At 44.8% G+C, this 24,809-nt stretch overlaps 1 protein-coding gene across 2 annotated transcripts in view; it reads left to right on the top strand.

The window, feature by feature from the left end:
- Positions 1-1,933: 1,933 nt before the first annotated feature.
- LOC137541592 (tyrosine-protein kinase Src-2) overlaps positions 1,934-24,809 on the top strand; it is a 99,516-nt gene continuing 76,640 nt past the window's right edge. For both annotated transcript variants that reach the window (XM_068262976.1, XM_068262975.1), the window contains exon 1: positions 1,934-2,131. The gene's annotated coding sequence lies outside the window, so the exon portion shown is untranslated. The remainder of the gene's footprint in view (positions 2,132-24,809) is intronic.

Genomic DNA, 24,809 nt, shown 5'->3' with positions numbered 1-24,809 from the left:
GGGTGAGATGCAGGGGAGAGGGCAGAGGGGTGCATGCATTGAGATGTAGGAGAGAGAGGACACAGACAGGGGGTGCATGCTGTGAGATGCAGGGAAAAAGGGGACACTGACAGTGAATGTGCATGCAGTGAGATGCAGGGACAGAGGCAGTGAGGTGCATGCTGTGAGATGCAGGGACAGAGGCAGTGGGGGTGCATGCAGTGACAGAGTGGACACAGGCAGTGCAGTGGGGTGCCTGCTGTGAGATGCAGAGGACAGAAAGGACATGGCAGTGGGGTGCATGCAGTCAGATGCAGGGACAGAGGGGAAACGAGCAGTAGGGTGCATGCAGTCAGATGCAGGAACAGAGGTGACACAGGCAGGGGGTGCATGCTGTGAGATGAAGGGGAGAGAGGACACAGGCAGGGGTGCATGCTGTGAAATGCTGGGATAGAGGGGGACAAAGACAGTGAATGTGCATGTAGTGAAATGCAGGGGACACAGGCAGTGGGGTGCATGCAGTCAGATGCAAGTACAGAGAGGACTCAGGCAGTGGGCTGCATTAAGTCAGATGCAGGGACAGAGGGACACAGGTAATGGGGTGCATGCAGTCAGATGCAGGGACAGAAGGGACACATGTAGTGGGGTGCATGGTGCTGAGATGCAGGGACAGAGAGGACACAGGCAGTGGTGTGCATTAAGTCAGATCCAGGGACAGAGGGGACACAGGCAGTAGAGTGCATGCAGTCAGATGCAGGGACAGAGGGGACACAGGTAGTGGGGTGCATGCAGTCAGATGCAGGGACAGAAGGGACACAGGTAGTGGGGTGAATTTATTTATTGTATTTATAAAGCGCCAACATATTACACAGCGCTGGACATTAGTTTAGGTTACAGACAATATTTAGGGGTGACATACAGCAAAATGACAATACAGGAATACAAGAAAGGCCAGATCATGCAGCACAGTATGAGTACAAGGTAATGCTTAGTCACTGGAGGGGAGCATGGAGATTAGGCAAGTTAGGTTCACTCAGATGCATAGCATGGGTTCACAGTAATGGAGGTGCGTGATCAGGTAGGACACAAAAGGAGGAGGACCCTGCTCAAAGGCTTACAATCGAGGGAGAGGTAAGGACACGAAAGGTAGGGGACCAGAGTTCAGCTGTGGGTTTAGAGCACTTGTGATGAGTAGTAGGCCAGAGTGAAAAGGTGAGTTTTGAGGGCCTTCTTGAAGATGTTGAAGGATGGGTCTGCCCTAATGGGTGGAGGTAGGGAGTTCCATAGTGTTGGAGCAGCTCTTGAGAAGTCCTGGAGGCGTGCATGGGACTGGGTGATGCAGGGGGCGGTTAGGCGAACTTCATTGGAAGAGTGGAGTGAGCGGCTAGGTGTGTACCTCTGAGTAAGATCGGAAAATGTAGGTTGGACAGGTTTTGTGGACAGATTTGTAGGTCAGACACAGTATCTTGAATCTGATTCTGGACTGGATAGGAAGCCAGTGGAGGGATGCAAGGAGGACATCCGCCGTGGTGCATGGGGCTGAGATGCAGGCACAGTGAGGAAACAGGCAGTGGGGAACATGCAGTTAGATGTAGGGACAGAGAGGACACAAGTAGTGGGGTGCATGGTGCTGAGATGCAGGGACAGAGGGGACACAGGTAGTGGAGTGCATGGTGCTGAGATGCAGGCAGGGACAGAGAGGACACAGTCACAGGCAGCGGGCCTGCATGATCTGACATACAATGGGGTGTGTGCGGGCAGCATGGGAACAATGTAATTCTTCTACCCATCACCTCTGGGAACAGAAGGATAGAGACACAGCAAGGGGGCGGGGTTCACAAGATGAGTTACACACAAGGCAGCGGCTTCCAGCTTGAGTCACACGCATGGGGGCGTGCACTGACCGCTCCCCGCCTCTATGGGCGGGCTGAACGCAGTCAGGGGGGAGGAGGGAGTCGCCGCCGGCCGGGCGTGAACCTCAATCCAAGGAGAGGCTCAAACTTCCCGGGCCGGAGCATCACGGCTGTATTGGAAAGTATTGGGGAGCCTGTGAGGCACTGAACTCCAGAACACAGCCATCACCCCCCTCTGTACGAGGGGGGTCCCCGGGGATTAGAGCGCTAAGGGATACCCCCTTGTGGGTCACAGCAAGGTGAGCATCGGTCGGGTCATCTGTTAGGGGGTGGGGATACAGTGTATGCTATACATAGTAAATATCTATCTATCTATCTATCTATCTATCTATCTATCTATATCTATCTAATCACTGCTGCCTGACATTGGCTCCCAATCAATGAGTGAATGTGATCTGTGCATATATGTAGTGATCTGTGCATGTATGTAGTGTGACCAGCTCTGTCTCATGCATAGGGACCCCCAGGCACCGTGTGCTTCTATAGAGGAATCCTCATTGTGGCTCCTCTTGGATGTCAGAGTGATGAAGCCCTCTAATTCAGGGTATTCCAGTATTGATAGTGACAGCATAACCAACGCTGTAGACTTGTGCCGATCGTCATACAGCAGTAAGGGATGCAGGAGTGTGTGTAGCTCATGAAATCTATTTTTTTCATCCTTATATTATCAGGTGAAAGAATAGGAAGTTGTGTTGGCAACATACATCTCAAACTACAGTATCTGTATTATACCAATACAATGAAAGAACCAAAACACAGCACATTGGGCTCTATTCACAATCATTTTCCGCATGCGGAAATGCACTTGCGGTAAATTCCCGACTGAATAAAGACCATCTTGACATTCACAAATATTTACGCATGATTATTTACCGCATGTGTAAAATTGTACGTATTGTTTACCCGCATGCGTAAAGGTCCGTAGAAGTTGGTAATTCCCGCAAAAAAAAAAAAAATAATCAAAATTCACAAAAAAAAGGGGTGCCTTATTTCTGACTTTACTGAATTGTTTTTTTTCCCCCTTTAATCACTTACTAGTACTTGGTGATATATTTCGCTTCCCATTGACTTAAATGGAGTCTGGAGCCTTGAGTGCCATGTTTGCTGGACTTTAATTTATTTATTTAATTATTTTTTTGGACAAGTTTTTTTTTATGCCACTTTTTTACGCATGGTTTCCACATGTTTAATATGTAATTACGCATGTTTCCCAAATTATTTTATGCATTGTTCCCGCATGCAGGAAACACGCAGAACATTTTTAGGGAATGTGGAAAGAATGCGGAAATTATCACTGGTGGTAATATAGCGGTAAAAAATCTCTTACCGCATGTGTGATTGTGAATAGAGCCCAATGTTTATTTAATGTTACTGTAATGTTTTGTAGAGTACATGGTATTAGTCATGTCACTAATAATCCCTCAGCAGGACTCAAAACCTAGTGTTCCTATTCAAGATTTGGTCAACATATTTTTGGGGTATGGGAGGAAATTGTGCTTGGAGAAACCCCTTGCCAACAGAAGGGATTGCATATAGTTTCCTGGGACTCTACTGAACGGAGGAACTACTACCTTCCACCCCTAAACAACTCTTCAAAAAATAGTTTGGGGAATAGTGATTGATACACCTTTCAACCAGGTTTCAGAAGTAATCTGATTGGAAATTGAATAAATTACTGGCCTGCTAGCTTTGTACAACTTGATGAGGAATATAACTTTATAGCCGTCGCTTCCTTGCCACACTGTTGATGAAAATGCCCAACCTCTTCTGAGTAAAAACTTTATTAATGTCCAATCAATAATTGTATTACACTTGATGCAATCACATATATTCATTAAATATTGATAGTGCTTTAGTTTTGCATGGATGCAGTTACTTTTAGAAGTCAGTACTGTCTAGTATTTGACCAGTATAACTGTTGAATGTGATTTTGTCAACTGTCCACGATAGAACTGTCTCAGGTTCTGAACATTCTCTGGCTTTGAACATTAGTTGAATTTAAAATAGACTTAATTTTGAATATTAATATTTGTATTTTTTGTTATATAGTGGTTACAATAGTAGATTCCAATTGAAGATTAAATATATGTATATATTTTAAGCAGTTTTCAGGGTGTTAAGTATCTTAACTCTGATAGTGTTCTTGAAAGCTATTCTATTTTGCTTTATTTGTTAAATTTTATACCTCTGTACCAAACCCAGTATGTGCAATATAAGTTGCCACTAAGGCCTGGTTCACACTTGCAGGAAAAAATGGTCTGTTTGCGGAGCCTAAGGCCCGGTTCACATTAGCGGTTGTTTGCCAAACGGACCGGATGACCTGACCGGATCCGGATCGGAACCGTACGGTTCTGATCCGGATCCGATCCGGTTGCATCAGGTGGTAATCAGGATGCGATCCGGATCCGTTTGGCAAAGTTAACGTAAAAAAAAAAAAAAAAAAAATGTTGGGGTCTGGGAGGTCAGCAGAAGGGGGACCTGTGGAATCAGGCCCTCTGCTGTTTAGCACTCACCTCCACCTCCGACATGCTGCCAACATCCTGCCAACATCTCCAGCTCGTGCTGCTCCACTCCAAAATGCTTGCCCATGTGTCCCCAGCCAATATTGCCGCAAAAATCCGCATAGGAAGTGGGGTAGAACATCCGGATTTCTCAGCCAGTGTGTTGTGCGGCCTCCGGTTCCCATTTGTTTGTATTGGCCGGATGGTGCAGTCCGGCTCCGCCCCGGATACGGCTGCCGGAGGGGCCGGATGAAAAAATAGCGCATGTTGGAACGGAGGCCGGAGTCCGGATCCGGCCCGGATCCGGTCCGGCTCCGGTTCTGCAGAACGGACCCATGTGAACGGACGCATAGGCTTTAATTGCTATGCCGTGCGTCCGTTCTGCAGGCGGTGCGGCTCCGGCACGGCGATTCCGGAGGGCCACCGCAAGTGTGAACCGGGCCTAAGGCCTAGTGCACACCAGAGGAGTTTTTCTGAGCGTTTTGAGTTTTTAAATCTGCTGCTAATGTTATCCTATGTGTCTGTGCACACTGGAGCAATGAGGTTTTGTAAAAAAAACCCATAGCATTACGTTCTGGAGGTGTGTTTAGCTTCTAAGGGTACAATGGTTAATTTGCAATTTGTACACTGGAGCAATGAGGTTTTGTAAAAAACCCCATAGCATTACGTTCTGGAGGTGTGTTTAGCTTCTAAGGGTACAATGGTTAATTTGCATATATTCAGCAGTGGTGCTCTGGGAGACATCTCGAGCTCACTCCAACCTGAATTATCGCAAATTCTTTCTGTTTTAGGAAAGCAATTTTTTGTTTTTCTTAACATCTTAGTAAGGGGGCTTTTAGGACCATTGTAGTCCCTTACACACTCCAATGAGTTCTGGGTCACCATGAGCTTGCTGGTTAGTCTGTACCTCTCGGTTTACAAGCCCTACTCCATAGAGCCAAACTAATCCATGCCATGCACTGATGAGGATCAAACAATCCGAAATAGTCTGTATGCATGTTGGATTATTATGGCTCTGTACAATTTAACAAGCTGACACATCATTGCATTCCAGCGGTTCTGGAGGTGTGTTTAGCTTCTAAGGGTACAATGGTTAATTTGCATATATTCAGCAGTGGTGCTCTGGGAGACATCTCGAGCTCACTCCAACCTGAATTATCGCAAATTCTTTCTGTTTTAGGAAAGCAATTTTTTGTTTTTCTTAACATCTTAGTAAGGGGGCTTTTAGGACCATTGTAGTCCCTTACACACTCCAATGAGTTCTGGGTCACCATGAGCTTGCTGGTTAGTCTGTACCTCTCGGTTTACAAGCCCTACTCCATAGAGCCAAATTAATCCATGCCATGCACTGATGAGGATCAAACAATCCGAAACAGTCTGTATGCATGTTGGATTATTATGGCTCTGTACAATTTAACAAGCTGACACATCATTGCATTCCAGCGGTTCTGGAGGTGTGTTTAGCTTCTAAGGGTACAATGGTTAATTTGCATATATTCAGCAGTGGTGCTCTGGGAGACATCTCGAGCTCACTCTAACCTGAATTATCGCAAATTCTTTCTGTTTTAGGAAAGCAATTTTTTGTTTAGCATTACATTGGGAAGAGCTTTTGAAACCTCTAAAAGCTCTTCCCAATGTAATGCTATGGGTTTTTTTACAAAACCTCATTGCTCCAGTGTGCACAGACACATAGGATAACATTGGCAGCAGATTTAAAAACTCAAAACGCTCAGAAAAACTCCTCTGGTGTGCACCAGGCCTTAGGCCCGGTGCACACCAAAATCGCTAGCAGATCGTCAAAACGCTAGCGGTTTTGGGAGCAGAGAGCAGATATTTGTCCGGGTGCACACCAAGCGCATTTTGTATGCGATCCACCAGCCGCATCAGTCAGTGAAAACGCTTGGCTATTGTATTTCAATGTGTGGTGCACACCGGCGGTTTGAGGTTTTTTAGCAAACCGCAAACGCGCAGCAGGAGGCGCGTTTGCGGCTTGGCAAAAACCTCAAACCAATACATTAGCCAAGCATTTTTCCAGGCGGATGCGGCCGGCGGATCGCTCCAAAAACAGCTCGGTGTGCACTGGGCCTAACTGATGCAAACGGATCGAAAGTTAACCTATGGATTTGTTCACATTGGTGTGTTAGAATGGATCCGTTCTGCACGATCTGCTGAACAGACTGCAAATTAGGTTCTGCAGCAACCGCAGAGCCCAGTGGAATAGAAGCTGAAGCACTGCAATGGGGCAATGAGAAAACGTAATGTTTCTTCACTTTAGTAAAGAAACGTACCGTTCTAGACAGCAAAATCCACTTTGGTCATGTGGGTCTGGGAGGGATGTGGGGAAACGGAACTGAATCAGCTAAGTGGCAAGAGAGTGAAAACGGATCCAATTGACTGGTAATCAGATCGGTTTTCAAGGACCCATTTTCCTTTTAATTTCCAGTGTGAACTGGGCCTAAACATTACGTTTCCTCATTGCCCCCTTTACAGCTAGCTACTGTGTGCGTGTTGATCTTTGCATAAAAAATGTACTTTAAAATGGTTTCCATTTCGTGTACAGTTCTCAACCAATTATCTACATATATTGCTGTCCTCCTTACTGAAGTGCTGATAATTATGCAAACATGACAAAAATAGGACAATTGATGAGTGCAGATGAGAAAATTAAACTTGTTTGTAGATGTTTATGTAAACTGTGCATCGGCTACTTAGATGCTGGAACAATTAGCCCAGCTGATTAGCTAAAGGTGGCTATACACTGGCCCGATTTGCGCCCGTTTCGACAGCAGATTCGATCACTGGGATCGAATCTGCTGCCAATCGTTCACGCTACACGCCGAATTTCGATCCATTCCGTCCGATCCCGTCGATCGCGCCGTGCGGAAAATAACCGTCGATCGCCCGCGGGTAAAGAGCGCATCGCTAGCGGCGTTCGAGTGCCCGACGACCGACGCAATAGAGCCGCATACATTACCTGCTCCGCCGGCGCGACTCCCGGGTCTCCGCTCTTCTCCGTCTCTCCTCTCTGGTCTGGTCTCCGGCATGCTTCCCTTCTTCCTGTCCCGGCAGGAAGTTTAAACAGTAGAGGGCGCTCTACTGTTTAAACTTCCCCCAGACAGGAAGAAGGGAAGCATGCCGGAGACCAGAGCGGAGACGGAGAAGAAGAGCGGTGACCGGGGGCAGTCGCACCAGCGGAGCAGGTAATGTATGCGGGCGGGGGGAGCGGCGGCGGCAGCACCACCACAACAGATTGTGATCGGTTTCAGGCTGAAATCCGTTCACAATCTGTTTGCAGTAAAGGTAGCCATACGATCCCTCTCTGATCAGATTTGATCAGATAGGGATCTGTCTGTTGGTCGAATCTGATGGCAAATCGACCAGTGTATGGCTACCTTTAGTGGCAGCTGAAGCTGAATTTATGCGTCAGTTGAACTTTCTAATTTTCTTTTTATGCTGTTGACTAATTTTTGTAGTGTAAACCATGGCAGTGACAAACTTGTATTTTAGGAGTGAGGTAAAATTTTCGCTGCAGGTACATTGCATTATTGATCAGAGCATAATTTTGTTTTAAGACAAGACACACAACATTTATATGTAACCTCCAGGACAGGTCCACCCTGAGACGACATAGGCTCCTCCCAGGAACAGGAAACGTCCACATAGAGTACTCAATAAATTTTAAACTGACCTCCTCCACTCCAGTCAATAACAAGAACTGTTACTCATAAAAGAGGTGTCACTATCTATCTATCTATCTATCTATCTATCTATCTATCTATCTATCTATCTATCTATCTATCTATATATATATATATATAATTTTTTTTTTTTTTCATGTTAATTATAAGGGTGGGTTACGGACCTGTCCTGGAGGTTAATAAACAAAAAGTTACCAGGTAACTAACAATGATTTTCTCCTGGTGGACTTAGTGCTACGGCAGGCTCAGCAGGCAGTAGCAGTGTTAGGGAGTCTTGCCCAAGGTCCCCTTATTGAATAGGTACTGGCTTACTGAACAGGAAGAGCCGAAAAAAACATTGTTTCTGGTGTCAGAGGCAGAGCCCTTAAAGAGAACCCGAGGTGTGTTTAAAGAATGTTATCTGCATACAGAGGCTGGATCTGCCTATACAGCCCAGCCTCTGTTGCTATCCCAAACCCCCCTAAGGTCCCTCTGCACTCTGCAATCCCTCATAAATCACAGGCATGCTCTGAGGCTGTGTTTACATCTGTAGTGTCAGTCTCAGCTGCTCCCCCGCCTCCTGCATAGCTCCAGTCCCTGCCCCCGTCCCTTCCCTCCAATCAGCAGGGAGGGAAGGGATGCAGGCGGGGACTGGAGTTCTGCAGGAGGCGGGGAGAGCAGCAGACTGACACTATAGAGATAAACACAGCCAGCTCTGACAAGCTGTTTGTCAGCAGCGTGGCTGTGATTTATGAGGGATTGCAGAGTGCAGGGGGACCTTAGGGGGGTTTGGGATAGCAACAGAGGCTGGGCTGTATAGGCAGATCCAGCCTCTGTATGCAGATAATATTCTTCAAACCCACCTCGGGTTCTCTTTAACCAGTACACTGGTACTACATGTAAAGTGTATGTCTGTGCATCCGGTTTACTTACCTTTGCTGAAAAGTAGAGTAATTATGGGTAAAAAAAAAAAATTAAACCTGGATTTAAAAAAACTGTACTTCGCTAAATTTATATGTCGTCTGTGTCTTTTTGCTTTGATCCTGAAGTGTCAGTGCCATAGGATTGGCTGGACCAGACAGACCCTTAAACCGTCCTTAAAGGGATCCAAAAAATGCAATTTTAGTTACCTGGGGCTTCTACCGGCCCCCTGCAGTCGACCTGTCCCTGCGCCAGTACTCGAGGATGCTCCGATCAGTTTTGCTTTCGGCAACGAGATAATCTCCACTACGCCTGTGCAGGATGCTCCAGGTGTCGAGTGCACGAACGAGGATGTCATCGCTGAAAGCTAAACTGATCCGTGGCGGGTGACCGGAGCATCCTAGAGTACCGGCGAGGGCACAGGCCAACTGCAGGGGGCTGGTAGAAAATACATTTTTTTTCTAAGGTCCATTCACTCCTGAGCGTTTTGCCGGCGATTTCGGCAATACCCTCAAACGCTAGCGCTTTTCAAAGCGCTAGGGTAATAAGTCTATGGGCCTGTTCTCATTTGGGCGATTTGCGCTAATCGCTGCAAATCGGCCCAAAACGCAAACGCGTAGCCTGCACCATTTTCAGGCGATTTCCCGGCGATCATGTTTTAGTGCTATTGAAGCCCAAAACGCGATTGCTAAAAAAAAATTGGCAGGTGTGAATGGTGCTTTTTTGACGTTAATCGCCAAAAAAAGTCAGAGCAAAAAGCTAGCAAAATCGCTAGCGTTTTGCGATCAACAAGTGTGAATGGGCCCTCAGACTGACTGAGTTTCCCTTTAATGCACTCCTGAGCTGAGAGGGATATGGAGGCTGCCATATTTAAATCCTTTTAAACAATACACGCTGCATGGCTCTCCTGCTTATCATCTGTCTCCAATCCAATTTTAGCCATAGATCCTGATGAGCATGCAGATCAGATGTTTCTGACCAAAGTTTGACTGGATTAGCCCCATGTTTGTTTCAGGTATATGATACAGATTTTACTGCAGCCAAAGAGATCAACAGGATGTCAGGTAACTGGTATGGTATTACAATGTAATAGATATGGTAGCTCAATATCCTTCTCAGTTCATGTGTATAATAAATAATCACATTATTGTCTGCCCTGTCTCTATGTAACTACTGTTCAATCTGGATTGGTGCAGAAGATTTTGGGTGGGGATGGCAACTGCTGAGCACCACTGGACTGTGCCATGTGTGATGGCATTATGACAGGAGGCTATTAAAAGTAAGGAGGATGATGCTATGGCTACTTAGACATTGCCCTACCATACTTGTAAGGGAGATAGGTACTTGTTTATAAGTACACTAGCACTTTGAAGTATTCAGTTTTAAACAGTAAGTTTAAAATATGTATTTTTTTTTTTGATGTCTTGCTGTTGCAGAAGGACTGGCATTCATCCTGCTGTTTGCAGCTAGTGTTGATAGCTCCGTCTCCATTGCCAGCATTGTGTTGGAACATCTGCATTTCTTGTGCAGGTCTGTGAATATTATCTAGGCCAAAATATTCAGTGTACCACCTCCCCCTCACCTCTTCAGTCTTCACTTCTGGTTCCAGACGTGTTCCAGCCTGCTGCTTGCTCTGAGGAATCACATAAAATTCTCTTGCTCTGCTGGTTGCATGCCTTGCGAGGGCCGCTTTCAACTTGCCTGAATAGTGACGTTTTCTGCTATTATAAAGCACATATAGATAGACAGATCTCTAATTTGGAGCGTCAGTAAATGACTGCAAGGCCCGCTGTGACTTTCCTATGCCAAGTAGATGATGTGAAACTCTGCTGTTATTTGTAGTGAAGCAATGGTACCCTTAACTGCTATGACAAAATAATGACAGATTTAAGAGAAACTGGGGAAACCTAAAAAAAAAGTGTTTTTGTGTAGTTAACTAAAGATATTGTTATGCTTTTGCCTTTCTGTTATCTCTTGCATTTTCCTGCAGGAGTTTCTGAAGAAAAACAAATATGGCTGCACTTCCTGTGTTAGTATGACAATGGGAGTAATGTGTACTTCTACTTTTTCTGGGATCCACTATTGTAAAAGCTCTTGCTAATGTAATGCTATGAGGGATTAAAAAAAATCACATCCCTCAATTGAGATCACAGACAGCATTACATTAGCAAGGGCTTTCTTTTCAAATCAACTACCACACTTAGAAAAATGCTGCTAGTGTGGGTGCCAGGCCTTACAAGGGGCATTGTGTGCCAGCTTTAATGGGTCTTAATCACTCACAGCAGTGGTGAAGTAGAAAAGGGTGTGCTATCTGCTGTGCTTGCTGGCTTGCCATAGTTTTGTAGCAATGCAGAGTTCAAAAAAAAAAAAACTGACATGAGAGAGATATGGAGGCTGCCATATTTATAAACAGTACCAGTTTCCTGGCAGGCCTGATGTGTTTTTTGGCTACATCAATATCTGAATCACACACCTGAAATGTATGCATGCAGCTGATTTTGTCAGGTTTTTGTCAGAAACCACTGATCTACATGCTTGTTCAAGGGTCTATGGCTAAACATATTAGAGGCAGTGGATCGGCAAAACAGCCAGTTGATGTTCATTGTTTAAAAGGAAATGCCAGCCTTCATATTTCTCTTACTTCGGGTTCCCTTTTAGTTACCTGTAGGTATCAAGGAAAGTATACTACCCAAAAGGAAACTGGTGCAGTTCACAGTATCCGTTCATTCTTCCCAGTATGGTAAAAGACAAAAACAAATTTTGAACTTGCCAAGGTCAGTTTATTTTTTTGTAAGTTGGTGAAGGAGTCCCTGGTTCCCTGGTTTATAAGCAGGCAATGATTTATTAGTTAATTGGACTGGATGCTTTACTACCTCCTGCTTTGGGGCAGCTTACATAAAGAATGCAGGTATTTGAAGTAACAGCTTCACACACACACTCAAGCCATACTAAAATACTTAAGTTTCCTACTAAAATCTCGGGTTTGGGGGGGAGGGGGGATGCAGTGACTGATTCCATTAGGAATCTCAAAATTATTATTTTGTATTTATATAGTGCTGACTTCTTCCGCAGCGATGTACTGAGTATATTGTCTTGTCACTACCCGTCCCTCTTGGTGGGAGGCCAATTTAACTTATCAGCATGTTTTTGGGATGTGGGAGGAAACATACAAACTTATAAACATGTATGTTTGTACAAACTCTGTGCAAATAGTGCCCTGGCTGGACATGGAACCAGGGACCTAACATGGAGTCGGTACAAAAATAATCTGACTCCTCATTTTATGAAACCACAGTCTCCGACTCCAGGTACCCAAAATTACTCTGACTCCTTTGTCTAATTTTTACAAAGGCTATGGATTTGGTTCAAAAATCATCCGACTCCAACTCTGACGACTCAGTTTACTGAAACCACTGACTCCTACTCCACAGCCCTGCCTAGCGCTGCCAGACAAAAATGCTATCCTCAATGCCCCTGTGCTGCCTAATACAGCATGTTTTCCTCTGTGTTTGCTGTGTGATTTTTGGTATGATTGCAAAGTCCCATTAACTTGGACGAGACACCATTGCACCAAAAGTGCAGTGTGCTGGTGATTCCACAAGGATCCCATTGCATAGTGTTCTGTCTGCCACCAAATGTAAATCCTATTAAATACCCATTCCTGTTAAATAGTGCAGTTTCTCCTTAAACAGATCCGGAGGATGTCATTTATCATTGCCTTTATTTCTTTTAGATGGTTGTATTAAGATGGGAAATGAGGAAATTTCTCTTAGACGAGGACATTATAACCCGGGCACACTTTTAAAGGGCACCAGAAGTGAAGAAATATACTTCAGGTTAGATACATACCTAAGTTTTGGGAAGGCTCTGCATACTATAGTATTGAGCCTTCTTGGTTTTTCCCATCGTTCCTGCGTTGTCGTCGGTTGAAGTTATTTGACGTGCTGGGTAGAATGGCTCTTCAATACTTCTCGGGAAGCCTTCAGAACTACTTGCGTCCTTGAGTAGTTCTGAAGATGAACAAATCCATCTGTTTTCTGATTGAACTCGATGGACGTATCTTTTTTTTCAACCCATGTAACTATGTAACATCTGATAACATCTGAGCTGTGCATGCGCGATTACTGAAGAACTAGCAGTTCAAATTGAATAAACCTTGGAGGGCAAAGGAATGACGGAATGGGCCCAGGACTGGGAAGGCTCTGAGGTATCCAGAGCCTTCCCTCTGTTATAACACAGATGCAGCACAGAACCACTGGCAGAATAGTTGGCTCATAAATGAGAACTCCAGGTTGTAGAAAAGTATCCCTCTATTATATCAATAATTGTAATATAACTTTGAATACTGTTTTTCCTTGCTTATGATGGGCTTTTTATATTGGTTAAAAACAGCATTTACTGAAAATGCAGCGCATCATTGTGTGAGTTTAAAGCAGACCTGAACTCAGACCTCCTCTCTGCTCTAAAAGATACAAAACAGCATAATAACCTTCAAAAAACCCTCTTTCTTTGTTACAGCTTATACAGATCCTAAAATAAATCTGCACTGTTTCTACTTCCTGATTCATGGAAGCAGACATATTATTAACATCCTGTGCTTTCACATGAACTTACCTGCCATCTCTGCCATGGCAGTCATGTGACACGGGAGCGATGAAATTACAACTTGTGATTAGACACAAATGAGGGGGAATTAAACAGGCTAAACTCTCTAAATCTATACAGGGGGCATTTCTATGTTTTCCTTTTGTCCTGTGCAAGAGGTCAGGTCCACTTTAAATAGGCTTTCAGAAGCCTTTTTCCACACCCATGCTCTGTTTACAATTTATCTTTAAAGGGAACTTGAGGTGAGAGTGATATAGAGGCTGCCATATTTTTCCTTCTAACACAACATCCCTCTCACCTCGGGTTCCCTTTTTAAAAGCAAAGCAATTGCTGAAGTTGTTTGAAAATAAAAGATAACTGTATTTGAATTAAAGCTGTAATGCAAACCTGTATGGGTCGGCTTCCACTAGGAGCAACCGTTTTTTTCCGATTCGGCTGCGGTTTCTGTTTTGCTGCGTGGCCACAGCCTGAATGGCTAAGCTGTGCCATGCAACAGCTATAGGGATTCGGCTGCGTGCTGCAGAAATCTGTTGTATGCCGTCCAGATTCGCACCACAGTGCGTTCTGGACACCAAGCCATTACAGGGATAGGCAGCGTTTCCCTGGACCCACAGATATGCTGCAGATTCAGATGTAGTGGATATAGGCCCCTTCTCTGGTTCTCTCCACGCTCAAGTAGGTAGTCAATTAGTGTGTGTGTGTGTGTGTGTGTGTTTTTGTTTTTGTTTTTGTTTGTGTAGCTAATAATATTTGGAGGGTTAAATACGTTTTTTACTACAGATTTTATTCCAACTTAATACACAATCCTTTGATATGTTTCATGGAGTAACCCTTCCTCCAGCCAACTTAACAGTGTACCACCAGGCCCCTCCCATAAGGCGGTCTTCACTATCTCGGAGGACTAGCACAATTCTTTTTGCCACTTTTGCTCTGATCAGAACTGTCTGCATCACTTCCCAGAAAACCCGAGCTGACGTGAGACCACAGTGCCCCTGCCCTCCTCCCTCTGCTAATCCCTGTAGCCTTTAGCCCGTAACAGCTATGCCTACCCTTTATTTAGTGGTCGAGAGAGTGATTGGCTTGAGAACTAAAGGGACTCCAAGCACCTCTCTTGGGCATGCCTTTAAGACTCCGACCAGTACTACAAAGTACTTAAAGATGCATACCATTCTCTAGCTTTTAACAATCGCGGCTGCCATCTTGGCTATATTATAACTTCCAGGTCACCCCTGTCTTCTTAGTTAGAGAAGTGCATCACTGAATGAAGCAGGAAAAGGAAGTGACACGCATGGCCATTGCAAGAGGCTCCTCCAGAGGGGTCATAGCACGACTTTGTTGGAAGTCGTCTGTCTTAAAGGCATACCCATGAGAGGTGCTCGGAGTCCCTTTTTAAAGCCCCTGCTGAATGGGAAAATATTGGGTTGTCAGGCCGCTGTGATACCATGGGGACCCTTCTTCCAGAAGCAGCCTGAGACCTAAACAAGTCTCAGTGGTACCGCTATACTGAACATTGTGGGTGTAATTCAGCATAATGGGCTGGAGGCCTCTTCAATGTTGGGCAGAGAGCTAAAAAAAGATCTGCCTAAATGACTGGTTGGTAGAGGACATTAACAAGGCACTGTATTGATGTATTGTAAAATGCAATAAATTATTCAGGTTAACATCTTGTACTGTATGTATGTAGCCCCACCCTCCCAGTGATGCTTGGCCTAGGCTGTTTAGTTATGCAGCCTTCTCCTCCCACTGCACCCTGGAAGACCAGGTATATTTTTTTTTTTACTGGATATGGAACATTCCACAGAGATCACATGCCAGTAGTAAAGATGTCGCCACCTGTAATAAATTTCAGAATGTAAGTCGTGGAAAAATTTTACAATGGGGAAACGCTGACAAAATACTTCAGAAATATTGTAAAAGTAAGCAATACAATTAAGCTGTTTGCAATACAGTTTCTCTTTAAGATCAGAGCATTGGGGCTGCTGTAAAACATACAGCACACTCAGTAAAGCACCTTGGGTTATATCGGCAATAGAAAATATTTAGCAAAAAATGGGTGTTGTAACACTAAGATATAGTGAATTATAGCATGAGAAATAATTTTTGAAGTCTGCTATAACACTATATAGGGATTTCCGAAGACTTGCTATTCTTAGATCCAATATTCTATTTAGAGAAAATTTCAATTAGCAATCTATAATTGCGTATAGAATGTAAATGCCTATAGGATCCTAACTGAAAATGGATTCGCACACTGTGTATTGGCCCATATTAACCCTTTGTAGATTGTCACTGAAAACAAGGAAAATATATGCTAGCTCTGGTCTTATTCTGATATGGAGCCATGTTATACCTGCAGAAATCGGCATCCAGGCAGTGTCTGGTATCTTTTTTTTCTTTAACATCTTTTTAAGAGAAACTGTAACAGAGGGTTGCACTTCATCCCTGTCAGTAGCTGATACCCCTTTTCCCATGAGAAATCTTTATCTTTTCTCAGATAGATCATCAGGGACGTCTGTATGGCTGATATTGTGGTGAAACTCCTCCCACAGTGTGATGTCATGACCTAGGTCCTGACATCACACTGGGAGCCTCATTGAATTGTGGGACGAAAGTCTGCTTCCAACTGCCAAGCAACTAGTATCTCCCTCTGTGCATATGCATGTCTATATACAAAACAAAAAAACCCTTTTAGTAGACTGTATTCTTAGAGCTGTCACCTGCTGCAAATACATGGAGCATTTTTTTTTCCCCCTGCAAAATTAACTTTGCTCAAAACTGACTTCTCCCTATTCATTATCAGGAAGTTAAATTATTTCCCTATTGACATAGCAGTTCAATCTGAGAAGTGAATGCAGGAGTGAAACACCAGGTGTATTGGATGACTACCGTGTATAACTCGCAGATGGAATGTGCAAGATAAGCTACGTATACACTTTACATATTCCGTTCCTGAAATGACTATTCACGTTTATCTTGGTAGAACATGTAAAGTGTACAGTTGTCGCCCACTGTAGAAACCTCTACATACCCTATTGCAATGCCACTGAACACACCCCACCCAACTGTCATCACTATTAGCCACTCCATTGTGATGATATGCAGTTTGCCTCCAGAAGCTGACCCAGATGGAAGCCTCTGTGTGACATGAGCACAAGAGAATGGCTTTTTGGGTGGGGGTTCACCTAAAAGCTAAAAAAAAAAAAGAGGCCAAAAGGGTGCCAGTATGTATGTATGTATGTGTGATCGTCTTAACTCTTGCACAAAATAGCCAGCTTGTTTACCAACCCTGAGAACTGCCTAACTTCATATGGCAGGGGTGGTGTCACACTGGTGTTATCCTATGTGTAATGGACACTGTCTTGCATGTTATGAATTTTAACTTGCATAACACTATGTGGACTGGACTGAGTTACTTGTGATGTTGGTTTCTTTTAATCCACTGTGAGCAAGCCTAATGCCAATAATTACATGCTTGGCACAGTGACTGGCCTCAGAGCAATCCTGTGCACGTGTTATAACAACAAGCCAGTGCACAGAGGTGTCAGCATTGTGACCTGTTGAGGTGAAGTAGTCATTATTTTTACTACAGTGCGGACATTTTCCTGGGTTCTGCTCATTGGTTGGAGATGTAAAAGAGTAACTAGTGAAAATATCATAATGAATACAATGCCTATATCTATCCACTGTATAGTTTTTAGTTTTGTTTGTACATTCTCAATTGCCTTGACTGATTTAATTGAAACTTGGTATGGAGAACCCTTACTACCTGGGAAGGTATATTCTTAGTGTTTCACGTCCCCTGCACACCTGGGCGGAACCACAAACTATGAATCAGATTTCACCCGTTGAGGTCAATGGGAAAATTTTAGAAGACTGTCATTCTCACAGTAATAAAGCCTCATGCATGGCACAGTTGGTCACTTGGTGACCGAGGTTAAAAAAATAAGGGAAAGCATACAACACCCAATCAATTTTCAGACATTAATTTTAAATGGGAAAATGTAAACTGTAGCCATTCTTAGCCTCCTAATCGCAGGATTTTCAAACTTGGCACAGTTGGTTGCTGGGAATGACTGGGGTTAATATTCAGGAATGAGATTAATATTCAGCCAATCATAATTCACCTATTGATTAGGGAAATTTTACATTGCTGCCATTCTTACACTGTTCATGGCAGAGGCCTCAAATTTGGTACGGTCGGTCATTGTTACTGGGGTTCAAATTCAGTAAAGGGGCAGAGCTACAAACAGCTAATCAGAATTGTTTTATTTCAATGGGAAAATTAAAACTGCTTCCATTCTCACATTGATGCCAAGGACCCCAAAGATCCCAAACTTGGTCACTGAGTTACCATGAGTCAAAGTTAGAAAAAGTAGGCGAAACCAACAACAAAATACATCCAAGCGACCCCGGGTCTTTAGCTAGTTCATTTAGAAACTTAGGCAGTGGTTGCCCATTGTAAAAAAATGTCTTTAGTCCTGCCTGGTGATCTCTCCAGAATGTTTAGGAGTTCTGAAGCCAGGATAAAGTATAACTGATCTCCCAGAATGCACTGGGGGAGAGAATTATAGTACACATAAATAACCAGCCTAGTCTAAATATCAATGGGAAGGCAGGGCTACATACCAATATACAGCAATATCAGTATAGAAATAGGAAGTGTCACTATAGTGCCTATTTAAAGAAGTTTCATGAGGTGTCTGGTCTGTGCATTGAGTAGGAATGACCTTTTATGAGGGGCAGTGTTACATGAATCCTGACTTCTTTCTTATTTTTTTTCTGCATTGAGCAGTACAAAGCTAACAGCAGCACAATTATTGTTAGATCAAATTTCTTCTAAAATCGTATCTAATATCTACCTGGGATCTAACAGGTAAACTGCTTCACGATCTCTTATGCTGGGTACACACCATGCGTTTTCCCGCTTGATACGTGGGTCGATCGAGATCGATTCGATTATTTCCGACGTGCTCGATTTGGGTTTCGATCGTTCCTGCCGTCGATTTGGCATACTTAAAGAGACACTGAAGCGAGAATAATTCTCGCTTTAGAGCTCATAGTTAGCAGGGGCACGTGTGCCCCTGCTAAAATGCTGCTATCCCGCGGCTAAACGGGGGACCCTTCACCCCCAACCCCCCCCCCCCGCAAAATCAACGACCAAATTGGTCGTAGATTTTGCTGCTCCTAGAGGCAGGGCTAACAGCTGCAGCCCTGCCTCTAGTCGCGTCTATCAGCGGCGCATTGCCGCCTCTCCCCCGCCCCTCTCAGCGAAGGAAGACTGAGAGGGGCGGGGGAGAGGCGGAGATACACGCTGACAGATGCGCGTGGGGCAGGGCTGCGGCGGTTAGCCCTGCCTCAAACAGGAAGTAATCCCCTGCTGCACGGAGGGGATTTGGGGGGTCAGGGACCCTCGTTTAGCCGCGGGATAGCGGCGGTTTAGCAGGGGCACACACGCCCCTGCTAACTATGAGCTCTGAAGCGAGATTTATTCTCGCTTCAGAGTCTCTTTAACATGCAAAACGACGGCAGGAGCGATCGAAACCCGAATCGAGCACGTTGGAAATAATCAAATTGATCCCGATCAACCCGTGGATCGAGCGGAAAAACGCATGGTGTGTACCCAGCATTAAAGCTGAAGTGGAAGGTATATGGAGTCTGCCATATTTTTTTCCTTTTAAACAATGCCAGTTGCCTGGCAGTCCTGCTGTTCATTCTGGTATCGGTAGTGTCTGAATCGCTCACCTGAACCCAGCATGTGGCTTATCTTGTCAGATTTTTGTCAGAAGCATCTGCTTGTTCAGGGTCTGTAGGTAAAAGTATTAGAGGCAGAGGATCAGCAGGATAGCCAGACCACTTGTAGTGTTAAAAATTAAATAAATGACTGCCTCCAAATCGCCTTCACTTCATGTTCCCTTTACCAGGAGCCTTACCCTCCCACTTGTGCCTTAAAATAAAATTGGTGCTCCAGATTCTGCACTGCTGCATAGCCTACGGATAGCATACTTGGCATAGATACGTCACCTCATAGTAGGAAGCCTTTAACTACCTGCGTTCAAAATGGAAAATGACAGCCACACAATTGGTGTTCTCCATTCATGAGATTGCATGTGACAAGTAATTACCAAACAATAATAAAGCAAAATGGCACATTACTCATTATTTGGCAGCTTAAAATGGTTGTTACCTTTTTATTTGTGGATACCAAAAAATACTGTTTAAAGTTTTGGTGTTGTGTTTCTGTTAATTATAAAGCCAATATCACTACATACAGTAGCTAGTGAGCGCAAGTAGACATATCAGTCGTTATAAAAGCAACTTTAAGCCTTCAACGTCCTATCTTTTTCAACATCACTGTAGATTGGAAGAGGGCAGCATATTGCTCACATGTCATGTTTCCGATAGGAGAAAGGCGCTATACAAATGTTCAGGTTAACCACTTGAGGACCTAGCCTTTACCCCCCCCCCCCTTAAGGACCAGCGCTGTTTTTTCAGATCTGTGCTGTGTGGGCTCTACAGCCCCCAGCACAGATCAAATGACAGGCAGAGCGACCAGATCGCCCCCCTTTTTTCCCCACTATGGGGGGATGATGTGCTGGGGGGGTCTGATCGCTCCTGCATGCTGTGGGTGGCGGGGGGGGGGGGGGGGGCACCTCAAAGCCCCCTCCACCGCAAAATTCCCCCTCTCCCTCTTCTCTCTCCCTGCCCGAGAGAGATCGGAGGCTGCACAGAACGAATCTGTCCTGTGCAGCCTCTTAACAGGCTCCCCGCTGTCATGTGACAGCGATCCCCGGCTGCTGATTGGCCGGGGATCGCTGATCTAGTACAACGCTGCTACTGTAGCAGCGTTGTAAAAATGTAAACAAAGCGGATTATTTCCGCTTGTGTTTACATTTAGCCTGCGAGCTGCGATCGGCAGCCCGCAGGCTATTCACGGAGCCCCCCGCCGTGAAATGACAGGAAACAGCCGCTCACGCGAGCGGCTGCTTCCTGATTAATTAGCCTGCAGCCGGCGACGCAGATCTGCGTCGCTGATCCTGCAGCTGCCACTTTGCCGACGCGCGTTATGAGTGCGCGGTCAGCAAGTGGTTAAAAATCATCCGACTCCTCAGTATATGAAACCTCTGACTCCAGGTACCCAAAAATTGCTGTGACTTGCTCCACAACCCTGCTATAAACTCTCCCACCTTTTAACATTGGTCAGCTTGAAACCCCAGTTCACCAGTCATAGTCCATCTTAGGCTGCTTACACACAACTCCTGTTGCTCTTGAGCGACATCGCTGGGCCAGGCTGCACACACGTCTAACAGCTGTGTATCTGTTGACACACTTTTGGTTACAGAACCTTCAGTCATGCCGCTCCTACATTATGGAACTCCTTACCTCAGCAGTTCAGGATATCTCCATCCCTGAATGTGTTTAAATCCGGGCTGTGTCTGGGAGTTGGAACAATTTTTGGGTACCTGGAGTCGGTGGTTTCATCAACTGGGGAGTCTGAGTTGGATGATTTTTGTACCCACTCCATAGCCATGCAAGGGCTGTGAAGTAGGAGTCGAGTAGTCAGAGCAATTTTTATTCGGAGTTGGTGGCTTCACAAATTGAGGATTAGGAGTTGGATGATTTTTGTACCGACTCTACAGCCCTGGTTTAAATCCTGACTGAAAACCCACCTGTTCAGTTTGGCATTTGCAGAAATATAATTGTATCCTCTCTGTTAATACTTCGTCCTGCAACTAATTACTGAATCGGAGAGAGCCTAAGCGCTTTGAGTCCTGTGGGAGAAAAGCGCTATAGAAATGTTAATGTTAAGTGACTCCCGCATGAATACTTCTACTCTTACTATGCAGGTGGAGGTTGGAGCCCGTGGCGCATGACAGAGCGGGGCGAATCAAGTGAGAGATCAGTACAGTGGCAAATTATGGCTCGTGGGCGCTATGAAGGAGGCCCGACGATAGAGGGCTGCATTGCGCTCCTCTCTGCTTCTCCCTTCCGCCATTCTTTGCTCACCCCTGTGCTAGATTCTTGGAGGAGACGGCCTCAGCCATGAACTGCCGAGTGTGTAACCTCAAACTTTTTTTGTTTTGTTTGTTTTTCAACGCATAAAAAAAACACACTAAAATACTCTTATATGGGCCATTGACTTGTGTTATGTGCATTTTCCCTGCGTTTTTCCAAAACTCTAGCATTTCTGCTTAGTGTATTCCTACCCTGAAGCTTTTCATCTCAATCTGCTTTCATCTAGATTAGAATCTAGTCAATTAATCTGAGCACAGTACTAGGTACTTTGTACGTTGCCACGGAATATGTTGGTGCTTTATAAATCAATAATAGGTTTTAAAAAGCCTGTTCAGGAATTTGCACATAGCATGGTCCATTGGTCACCACTCCCATAGCACATTGTGTAATTAAAAGGTTGCAGATCACCTCAGAAACATTGTGTAACGTTTGCGGAATCGTTTTCGTGGTCAGCGCACAAGATGCGCACTGACACAGCGAAAACCCTTCACAAGCGTATAATTAGGTGAACCCAGGCTAGGTGCAATGCACCAGCAGAGGGCAATTCCCACCGGCAGATGGCGCTGTGGTGTGCAGACGAGCACAGCCTCTGCACGGCCACCGATGCCAGGTGGGAATTGTACAGATCTAAGACAATGAACAGCCCTTAAAGAGAAAGAGCATAGACACAGGATGAATGTGTGTCCACCAATCTAGTCGCCACCCAGCGACAGTGAACACACATCAGCAGAAACAAAAGCAAGAACGCAATCGCAGGAGATGCGATTGCCAAAAGTGACAGGCAGAACAGAACAGAACACGAGAATAGCAAAGGCACAGCAAAACAATAAGAAGATAATGAAAACAACAAATGCTAGCTAAACGCGAACACCGCACTCATTCGCAACAGCGAATGCGTTTATGGCGTGGTCTCCGCACGAAAAGCGCAACAGAGACAAGCACGCCACCCTGACTAACCAATGACAGACCAACACGAAAAGAGAGAACGTGAACGCTTGCTAAACTGTTGCCTCACAGAGCCTACAGCTAGCGTTCGTATCAAACAAGACAGACAAACGGAAAACAGGAATATGAGAGATAAGATCCACCGCTCTTCCACCAGAGCGAGAACGATCCAGGTTCAGGGACAGGACAAGAAAGATCCACTGCTCTTTCCGCCAGAGCGAGTGCGATCCGAGAACAAGCAGGAACACTAATCAGAAGGATCCACAGCCGCTACCGCTATGGGCTAGTGCGATCCAAGCGAGACAGACAGATGCGGTAGCCAGTAGCAACCGCTGCTCCAGCTTACACTCCAAGAATGTAGATCAGAAGGATCCACAGCCGCTATTGCTAGAGGCTAGTGCGATCCAGGCAAGACAGATTAACAGTAGCAGCCACTGCTCTGGTTAGCACCCCAGACAAACAGAACGATTTCCTGTCCACCGCTGGCGACAGGACAATCGCAGCAGAGAGGCAACACAGACAAAACAGATCAGTAACCTAACTGCACTAGAGAAGCTGCCTAGTGCAGTCCCAAGAATTACTCTAAGATAACTTTAACAAACCAACAGGAAAGGCTGACACTCAAGGAGTGTTTCTCAGTAACAAACCATGAAAGGATGACCAGCAAAGGATTCTGGGAAAACATGGCTTTTATACTGCCAGCCTTCAATGGAGGCAGCTAAGTGATTTGCATAACAAATGTTTGCAAATTCCTCAGCAGCAGAACAGGTCAGAAACTTGCAAAGGAAAGACAGGTCTCTCTTCCAGAGACCTGCAGCCCACAGACTAGATGAATGGTCAAACAGCTGTCTGCCTGTGCAGCCAGCTGAGCGGATCATTACACATTGCTTATGTAATAAATTTGTGTGTGCTGCTTTCCAGAGGAGCAATAATATGCCCCCTTGTGCCCCACTGACCAGTCACTGCGATGGATAGCTTTAGGCTGTTTGTGTGATAAGGTGCGAGCATTCCCTAGAATGTCACTTCTACTTTGGGTGGCGCGTGCTGGTGCCTGCTTTTGACACAGCCAGTCAATTTACTAATTGAACCTCCAATAGCCAAAACTATATACATGCCTGTTGAAACAAACTCCACCCCCATTCTTTAATTATTCCAGAGAGGTATATGGAGACTGCCTTATGTATTTTGTTTTACACAGTATCCGTTCCCTTGCAGTCCTGCTGATCTGTTTGGCTGCATTACACAACTGATACAAGCATGTGGCTAATCTTGACAGATTTTTGTCAGAAACATCTGATCTGCAAGCTTCTTCATTATGTATGGTCGTGGTCTAAAAAATATTAAAATTATTAGGGGCTGAGGATTAAAGGATACCCAAAGTGACATGATGAGATAGACGTGTGTATGTACGGTGCCTAGCACACAAATAACTATGCTGTGTTCCATTTTTTCTTTTACTGCCTGAAAGAGTTAAACATCAGGTATGTAAGTGGCTGACTCAGTCCTGACTCAGACAGGAAGTGACTACAGTGTGACCCTCACTGATAAGAAAATCCAACTATAAAACCCTTTCCTAGCAGAAAATGGCTTCTGAGAGCAAGAAAGAGGTAAAAAGGGGAATTTCTTACCAGTGAGGGTCACATTGAAGTCACTTCCTGTCTGAGTCAGGACTGAGTCAGCCAACTTACATCACTCTCTCAGGCAGAAAAAAAAAAAAGGAACACAGCATAGTTATTTGTGTGCTAGGCACTGTACATACACTTCTATCTCATCATGTCACATGTCACTTCGGGTATCCTTCAACAGTCCTGCCAGGCAACTGGTATTGTTCCAAATTAAATGAATATGTCAGCCTCCATATCCCTCTCACTTCAAGTTCCCTTTAAACTATTGGTCCTGGAGCTTTATCATTTCACTCCTTATATAGAAAAAATGCTTGTTTAGCGAGATGAAACACCAAGTAGGTGTTTGTGTGTTAGCTATGGGTTTAAAGGTGCATAAAACTCAATCGCTCAGGGATGGAGGGACATTCGGGAGAGAAAATAGAGGGTCAACATACACTAATACACACGCAAGAGTCTCTGCAAATGTGGTACAGCTAAGAACCATCTAGCGTGTGTAAAGCCTCATACCCACCCGACGATACTTGCAGCAATGTTATTCATCGTTGGGCAATATTGTTTAACACAGGTGGCAACATCCTTAGTCTTGTCAGAATGTTTGATTGTTCTAGAGCCAATAGAAAATATACCTGC

Source organism: Hyperolius riggenbachi, chromosome 12, assembly GCF_040937935.1.
Source record: "Hyperolius riggenbachi isolate aHypRig1 chromosome 12, aHypRig1.pri, whole genome shotgun sequence".
Classification (NCBI taxonomy): Eukaryota; Metazoa; Chordata; class Amphibia; order Anura; family Hyperoliidae; genus Hyperolius; species Hyperolius riggenbachi.
The sequence above is the reverse complement of the archived record's forward strand: the minus strand, read 5'-3'. Positions and strand labels throughout refer to the sequence as shown.